The sequence below is a fragment of the Notothenia coriiceps genome, unplaced genomic scaffold (genome assembly GCF_000735185.1).
Source record: "Notothenia coriiceps isolate Sejong01 unplaced genomic scaffold, NC01 NC01_scaffold00034545, whole genome shotgun sequence".
Lineage (NCBI taxonomy): Eukaryota > Metazoa > Chordata > Actinopteri > Perciformes > Nototheniidae > Notothenia > Notothenia coriiceps.
In genome coordinates this window covers 138770-146304 of record NW_011367246.1, presented here as the reverse complement: position 1 = coordinate 146304, position 7535 = coordinate 138770, and positions in this window count along the sequence as shown.

The window sequence follows — 7535 nt, the reverse complement described above, 5'->3', positions numbered from 1 at the left end:
ACTCTGGAGAAGAATGGTTGAGGGATTCTGCTCAATAATCCCAGTTGTCCACTTAAAACAGGTTTGGCTTCCACTGGTATAATGATCCTCTCTGAAGGACACTTGCTTCTGTTAGATATGTCTTTTGTATTATACACATCTGAATAAATTGATTCAGATTAGCATATGCTTAAAAAAAAAAAGGAGAAACTTTGGCCAATTAACATAATCATCTTAATCATATGTGCAAAAAAACCTAATCGAAACTGTCATTTACTGTAATTTTGTGTTAAATGTCTGGTCACTTTTTTAAACCTTTTTACTAGCTTTACTTAGTTGATCAGACAGTTTATGTTCCTGTGTGTCTCCTTGTATTTGGAAATTTGGGACCTTTGTTTAATACATGTATTAATTTTTTTAATGTTCCTCGGGCAAAATCACATTATTTTAGTATCTGATTGGTAGGCAAGGCAAGGCAATTTTATTTATATAGCACTTTTCAGCACGTGGCGATTCAAAGTGCTTTACAGATTAAAAGCAAAATACATTTAAGAACAAATACAGCATAAATACATTATTAAAAAGGCATTTAAAAACAGGCGTAATAAGCAAAGGTAATGAAATAAATTAAATAAATAAACACAGCAGGGACAGAATACATGACTAAAAAGGCATACTGTAGTGTGAGTATGGGCAGCTCAATTTGTACAAACTCTCAAACTGAAAACCGTTTCAGCTGTCTTTTTTCGTCAAGTCAGCAGATAAGTCATCATGATAGTTATGTATAATTGCCGCTACAGACGACATCTTTGACATTTCTTACCTCACATTTGTTATGTAAAAGCCTTAATTAGTAAAGCTTCAAATGACCGGGTGATGAAAAAAAGTGTTCCTCATACCTATTGTGCGTTTAGTCAACAGGATTATTTTGGTGTGAGAATGGAACCATATTGTACCTGGAATGTGCTGCTCAAAGTGGCTTGGAATCCGAAAGGTTGCCGGTTCAAGTCCCGAGTGGACCAACACCAACAAAAATACATTGTGTAGACTTGTAGCTGGAGATATGCCAGTTCGCCTCATGGGCTACTGCCGAGGTGTCCTTGAGCAAGGCACCATATCTCCTGCTACCTGGCGCTGGAAAAACTGGCAGCCTGTTTGCTCTGACACCTCTCCATAACAGAAATGCATGTGTTTATCAATGTATATTTATGTATTCAGATCTAATGGGTCCATTTGAGTAAAATCCCTCAGTAGCACAGTTTCTAATTGGCAGGTGACCCAAAATCCAAATGTTGTCCATTTGGTGTGAGTATGGAACTAGATTGCACCTGGATTGTGGTGCCAAAAGACAAAAAAAGATAATTCACATACCTTGATGTAAAAAGACTGACATTGATGTAAGTAGGACAAATCTGTATTTTAGTTGTTGGGGTTAACTGCACCTAAAAGGATGTTTAAAGGTTTGGTACCAGTTTTAAATGTCAGTGTTAAGTCTCCTGTTAAGATACCTAACTGCAGTAGCATTAAGTTGATGCTTGAACTGTAAGGTCATAGCTTTATAATTACCTCATATTTCACCCAAAACACACTCATGACATAGTTACAGCCATGTGTGAGAGAACCGCGGTTAGGGTCTGTGGTCAAGGTCGTGTTGAAATGCCGAGAGGTCAGTGAAGCAGTTGCCTCGGGGCAGCCACTGTACAGGATGTTGGAGGGTCTAATCAAAATGTAGATTCACACACCTGCAAACATCCACACACATGCACACACACTCCCACACACTTTTCAGCATCCCCTCAGTGCTCGACACCTACAGAATGCATAAAATCATAAAATACACCCTGCATCACGAAAAACACTCACCCACACAATCTCGCTCTCGAACACACTCACATCTCAATTTCCCTGCTCCTTCCCCCCTTGGCTCATGCACAACACACACATACACTTTGAGAGTAAATACAATTATAAAGCACTCTGTGAACCACATGAATAGCTGCTCTTCGGTATTCATGTTAAACCACCAGGGCCAGCCGGAGAGCTCATTACTGAACAGGTGTTTTCTCCAGCAGCAGTGCATTTAGATCCTGCCTACCTCCACTTCGCCGATCGCTTCAAGGGTGAAGCTCGCCGGGTCTTAACCCAGACGCGTGCATTAACGCTGTCACATCCTTCTCCTTGACTACTTTCCTCACCCTCTTCATCCCTGCATGCTTCCACTCCTTCTCTCTTGTTCTTCTTCTTCTCCTATCTGGAGTGGGGCTGCCTCACCGCACTGCTGAGTCGTTCACCGGTCCTCCAGGCGCCACAGGCCTCCCAAATCAGCCTCAATGAGGAGCCCTGCAGAGGCTGTCGCCGCCGGGAAGAAATTGCGCTATAATTGAGCTGCGTGATAATAATACGTTCTTCTCTCTGATTTCCTACCAGCGGTGAATCATCAACACCATCATCATCGTGCCATCACATCAGCAACGCTCGGCAGACGATTGCATGCTACCGCCACCGCTGCCGCCAGAGTTGACCCGCTCTCTCGCTCGATTCACCCTCCCTCCCTCTCTATCGTCAATTGCACTCGTTCCACTTGTTTTATTCCCATTTCCTTTCTCTTTCACTTCTTCTCTCGCTCCGTCCTCACCACTCCTCGCTCCTCTCATCTGGCTCCAACCATCCTTACCCGTTTCATTTGATTTGGCGGCGTGCCTCAGAGGTATACAGAAATTAAAAACAAAAAAGAAAAGTGTGTAGATGGAGAGGGGGAGGGGCAGAGGAAGAGAGGATAATTACCATTGGTGATTATGTGAGCACAATGTCAAATGCCTTTTTGCTGCGTTCTTAAGGCAAGGCAAGGCAAGTTTATTTATATAGCACTTTTCAACACAAGGCAATTCAAAGTGCTTAAGGCCTTCAGGCAGGGCGCTTGATAATTCTAATGCAACAGTTTTACTCTTTTTACCACAAAATGAACAGAATGCTTAAAGGGCCCTTATATGCTTTTTGGGGTTTTCCCTTTCCTAAAGAGTGTTATATAGGTTTTAGTGAATGTAAATGGTCTGTAAAGGCTAATATCCCCAAGTTCCCTCCAAAGGGAGTTCCTCCCCCCCTGCCTAAAATGCCTAATTGGACTCATTTGTATATGTACGTGACATAAAGATATCACAATGTTACACATCTGCTTCTATGGCCGCACCAACACATTGTATGTGATAGGCCAAGGGGTGGGACATCTCTAAACGGTTGGCCAATCACAACAGAGCTGGCCAGCTAACCAATCCGAGCAGACTGGGCTCTGGTTTCAGACAGAGGGTGAAAAGAGGTGCTGCAGCACAGAACATCAAAGCATGGAGACATGACACAGTAGAGGCACAAAATACAAGTATGTACCTGAAATTAGCATAATAGGGCCCCTTTAAACACTTTCAACATTTGTTCTCGTACCTTCACTATTGTGTTGCAAAATATGTTCTTGTTCATGCATTCCCACGTACACATAACACCTCCATAGGGCATAAAGGCCTCTGTGTTCCCCTTCAATTGCATTTCCAGCCAGTTTGTTAAAGGTGAGGGAATGTGTGTGCTCATGTAAATGTGAGAAAGGATGAGAAAGAGTGGAATTGTAGCTGAGCAATTTTGGAAAGTTGGTCAAATTATTAAAAGTGGCCTTTGTGGCGTAAAGGGGAAAAAACTGAGACAGAGAGTTAATCGCCTCGGAGAGTCAGATGTAGAGAGAAAGAGGTTGAAGGAAAGGGAGCGCTTGCCAAGACGGGTTTTAGACTTTGTGTGTGTTTTTGTGTGTGTTCTTGTGTGTGTTTGTGTGTCAGAGCTACTATTATGAGAAGAGTTTACACATGGCTTTCAGAGCTTTAACCATCCTCATGAGAATTGCCTTTCCATAGAAGAGAACCATTAGGAAAATCATTGACTGCTTATTGGTGTCAGCACTCCATTTGTGTGTGTGTGTGTGTGTGTGTGTGTGTGTGTGTGTGTGTGTGTGTGTGTGTGTGTGTGTGTGTGTGTGTGTGTGTGTGTGAGCCCAAACAAAGAACAATACTGCTCTTTTTTCTCACTCTCTCTCCCCTCCCAAATGGCTAGCTTCAAGATGGGGAGGGGGGTTAAGGCTCCTTTTTTTGACTTCTCTCTTTGTCCTAAGGTTTCTTAACTGCTGTATGTGAAATCCGTTTCACTCCAGCAAATAGGCCTACAACAATCTTTTTATGTAACTCTCAGTTTATCCACAGGGATAAATGAATGTGTTTTTTCTCAGCGGAGGGCCAGAAACAGCTCAATCTCGGCTCTTCTCCGGTAACTCTTATACGTGTGAAGTAATCTAGGCTTCTGTGAGGCTGATATGTGAGTACACCAACCACATGTACATGCAAAATAGCAGCATTAAGCTTGATATGTATTCATTAGTATTAGCCTCCTGCATATATGCACGTGTTTCCGGAGGTATATGCAGACATAATTGTCTTAACGACAGAGAAAGAGATTTGGTCAAGGCAATTATATTTCAGCCAGGGCACATCCACTTGCTTAGTGGCTCAGTGTATTTGCCTAAAAGACACAAATGACTGCAATTTAACAGCAACAGAGGAGGGCTGAGATGAGTTGGTAACTATTTGCCTGATGTGAGCGTGTTGCTCTAAGGTGGGAAGAATAATCAAAGGACTATTTTCTGTGGCAGCAATGGAGATTAATGAACGTGGGGTTTATTAGCTTCTCAAAACTATTCTGCTTTGGTTTCTTTTTATTTCCACTTTACAATTGTTTTGCTTAATATAGCCGGTATAGAGCTTATATGTCATTACTGCTGGAATTATTCGACCCAATCGGGAAGTAGCTGGGTATAAAGGTGATTGGCAACATTAGCAAGAACATGTAGAGTTAGACAGTTACATGTTCACATACAGTAGTGTTCTCATTTAAGTGAGAGTTTCACATAAATGAGCTCTAGCGGTGCTCGCACAAGCTTTTGTTATATTTGAATAGAACTATGCTAACTGTTTACCCATGCTTCCAGTCTTTATGCTAAGCTAAGATAGCTATATTGCTTTACATATCCAACTCTCAGCAAGAAATAAAATACAAATATTTGGCAAGCTATTACTTCAGAATTGTTTACCTTGTCTTGATTATATTGGGGTCATATTAGTCATATGGATTATATTAAGGTTATAACCTTAACATACTGTACATCCTAAGGCAACATGTAAAACTAAGCGGTATGAACACAGCTTTGTTCCAGCTTTCATTGCTTGGATGAACAAGTTATAGCAGCGTCGCACAGATGTATTGGAAGCATCTGTGCGACGGCTATTTTATTATTTGTTATTTGTTTATATTGTTCATGTTTGTTGGAGGGGTTATTAATTTGCTGCAGCCTGGGGTATTGTTTTAAGATTTGTCTGCTGTCTGTGTTGTTTAAATGTGGAGACTTTGTGTTTTCACTGCAAACTAAATACAGGTAAAAATAAATAACCTGAACCTGAATTGTATTTATGGTCATTATATCCCCAAATATCGATGTATGTTGTTTGGCCTCTATATCTTTTTACAAAAAGGATCCACCATATTATGGTTGGAGATATGTTAAGTCATGTACAAACTTTCTGTTATACTAAGGAATGATTTTATTGATTATGATCAGGTAAAGCGGCTAAAAGATCCTGAATAAGCCAAGAAATACCTAAAACCCAATAATAACTGGAATACTCTCAAAAATCTATCAGTGGTGAATATAACACTATGCTTGTGAAATCCACAACCTTAGCACAACCAAAGTTATCACCATGGAGACAGAGAGTTAAGTTGCAATGAAGTTGTATTTGCCACCTGACTGAAAATATTATTCATGCAAAGGTCGAGAGTTAGGTAGCTTTCCATTAGTTTGAGATCAAATCAATTTATTTAAATAAATGTAAATATATTTGTTTGCTCTTTCTTTCAATATAGTATGGCAGTAGGCACAGTATGTGAGTGATGTCATGCTCTTTTTGCCTTGTGTGTTAGTGTACAACAACTCAAACTCCTTTACTTTCTTTGACTACAGTATACTGTATATTCTGAAATATAAATGTGAGTCCTCTCTCCAGCAAGCTCTCGGACGCGGTGCTCTTCATTCCTTATATATCACGTACAGAAACAGAGAATTATGTTACTTATGTTTAATGAATGAAATATTACGATGTTATGATAGCCCGAGGCTCCACACACTCGGGTGAGGAGATATGTGCATGCTGCATTGACCATCAAAGGTCAAGGAAGGTGGCAGTTCTCCCTCGTCCAGTGAGTGTGTGTGAGTGTGTGTGTGTGTTGTGCTCCACATGGCGTCCCAACCCGCGGCCTGCCCGATGATTCAGAGGACACAGGCAGCGTGACGTGCACTGCCTTTGACCCTTCTCTACAGCAGCTGTTAATATAACGCTGCAGCTGTGTGTTTGTTTATGCCGTTGTGTTGTGCTGATGAGGGCTGTATAAGTGGGACTAAATATGTACGTTTGTCACACACTTGTCACTATTAGTGTTCACTCGTTGTGAATTATATGTACATCTTTGTGCTCTTTTCATATCAGCGTATGTCTGTGTGTATTTAGTGCCTGCTGGGTCACCCCAGGGCCCTCTATGCTCTTGCCAATGCCCTGCTTTGGCTCCCAGGGGCCCAAGGGGATATTTTTGCCGGGATATGCTGACAAATTGAAGCTGCCAGGCTGGCTAACTGCTCCTGCTGTGGCTGGCAGCGGCCACAAACGTACTCTGAATACCAAGCTATGGCCCTGAGCACTTTTCTATGTCTTTGTTTCCCTCATACAAACATTATGACATCACTGCGCAAACTCAGAATGTCAGATGGGCCCAGCTTGAGGAAAAAAGCCCAAAATCCGGCCTAAAACCTGGATCCAAAAACTAATCCTCAACTCTGGGGGATCTGATCAGACTTGCTGCGGGGTCTGGATATTTGCCATTGCTCCATTCCTCATTGCCCTCTCTTGTTCTCCCTTTGTCCCGTTTTCTCTCTGCCTAGCCCGCTCTTTCAATTTTTGGACAGCTGTTTCACACTGGGAAAAGGGGGGGGAAAGTAGCTTTAATTTTGCCAATAATGCCTCAGTCTGTGCATCTGCTATGTCAGAGTGATTAGCGCAGCAGAAGCTGTCTTTACTATGGTGACAAGCCCATATGGTTGCAGTATGTACGAGTAAGCAGCGGGCTTGATCTGTCACTTTGTATTAGAAATTTTTTTATATGGAAACATAATCGTTAAATCTTTCCCACAATTCTCTGGGAATAAGGAAAGTTTGTGTGTTCGATGGTTTGCTGGTAAATGATTGAGCAGGATGAGTTAACCCCTAAAGCAGGGATCACCAACTACATTTATCCAAGGGCCAACATTTATCCAATAGACATTTTCGCGGGTCAGAGATTTTTATATAGCCCAGAATTTTGAAATTGTTGACCGGGGGTGGGGGGTGCTAGTGGAGCACGCTCAGGTACGCTAACGGCCCGTCCACACAGCGGCGTGCGTTGAAGCTTGCAGGTGGGCGTGTCTAACACTTGACCAACAA